Here is a 1,846-nt window from a genome sequence, read left to right as displayed (position 1 = left end):
TACTTGCCAGTTCTTGTGGGTGGGTGGATGAGGGAGATGAGCAATAATTTGGTTCTGGCAGCAGTTCTCAGATAAATGCAGATCCATTCTTCCTCCCACCACAGCTTGTGTGGCAGGGCCCAGAAAGGTGTTTGTATGTGCCTGGATGTGCCCTGATCTTGTGGCTTTGCATTTATGCCTCTTGGTGTACCCAGAGGAGAAGCTAGAGCTGTGTCTCTTTTCCAAATGCCAGTTTTCCTTGYGTTTCAGCTCTCCCCTCTTGGGAAGCAGGCAGTGGCTTTTGYGTCAGCCTCATGGCCAGGATGTATCTGAATAATGTCAGGCCCCATTCGTGTTTGCTCCGTCCCTGCCGGCCCTGCTGTGTATAGGCCTGGAACGAGCGTGGCTTGGGTGACCTGCAGATCAAATTGATGGGGCCAGGCTGTTCATGGTGATCCAGGTATCTAAGTTGCTCAGGAGAGACTTAAACCCTCGTGGAGATGTACCCTGGGAGGAGGGCTCCTAGAGAAGATCCTACCTTGTGCTCACAGAAATCTGCATATTTCTGCATGCACATGGTGTGGGTTTGCACAGCACTGTGACAGCCTGGCCCAGATGCATCATCCCAAATATCAAGTGGGAGTGACCCAATTCTTTAATCAAAACTACAGGACACATTGAGTAATAATCTGGAATGGATTTTGCATGTACCACTTTTCCCTGCCGCATTCAGCGCTTTCTGTTCAGCTTCTTGTCCACAGCCATCTCTTGGCACAGCTGAAAGCAGGGACATGACTTTTTAATATTCACAGCCCAGTTTCACCGGTGACTGCCTGTTTCAGCAGGATTGACCCGACTCTTGTTATCATGTTAGAGAGGATTTGCTTCTGGTTTCTGCAGACCATTTCCCCCGTGTGTCCCGGTGGAGCTGGAACTGGTTATATCCGACAAGGATCTGCCCCTTTGTGTCTCTCTGCTTCCCATCTGCCCTCCACAAAGTTCTGTTTTAGCATCACCCGGAAGAGATACGCCAGAAATAGCTTTAGATCTTGCACTTCAACACAATTTTGAATTAAGCAATATTAATAAGAACATTTCAATGAACCTATGATTTGAAAACAGCAAGCCTCATGCTTTAAATCTATGCCTGTATTTCAAGCTATGCTTTTGAATTGCTAGGTTCTAAAATATATTGGGCTTGGAATAAAATAAGTAATACCAATTAATTGAGTTTAATAGGCTTCTTTTGCAACAAAATTATTTTTAAAGCCCCAGTAGAATTTTAAATCTAGTCTATTTTATTTTAGTGGTTTAAATCTAAGTGAAGTCAGAAGATAATAAGCATTGAAAACACTAAGCCTGGGTTGTTTTTTTCTTCTTTTCAGTCTAGGATGTTTTCCCACTTAATGATATCTCTGTGTACTTCAGCTGCATTTGCACTTGTGTATCAAGAAAATAACAATTTAACTGAAATTGTCCCATCAGATACAATCAATTCCATGTCATAATGAGGCTAAATAAAGTCTCCTGTGAGAYTAACAAGTGGAAACTTAGGCCTATTGTCCTGAAGTCACACTCCCTTGGCAGCCTTGGTTGTGAGTTTTGGCTCTTTTCTCTGCTGAGGCTGCACTCACCTGAGCACTGAAATTACTGAAAACTCCCTTTCAGGCTTGGGRGAAACTTGTCTGCATAAACGAGCAGCTCCATACAGCACTGCTCAGCTTCTAGGTGTAAAATCATACCATACTGCTCCCTCTGATACAGAAGAGGGTGAAAGTCAATGAAATTCAGATGGAAAACACAACAATCAGCAATTTCAACAAATAAAGCCAGAAACAGAAAAAAGGACCACAGTTAGACATACTGG

This window comes from Malurus melanocephalus, unplaced genomic scaffold (genome assembly GCF_030028575.1).
Source record: "Malurus melanocephalus ecotype Western Australia unplaced genomic scaffold, MMel_1.1 scaffold_172, whole genome shotgun sequence".
Lineage (NCBI taxonomy): Eukaryota > Metazoa > Chordata > Aves > Passeriformes > Maluridae > Malurus > Malurus melanocephalus.
Note: the sequence above shows the minus strand (reverse complement) of the source record.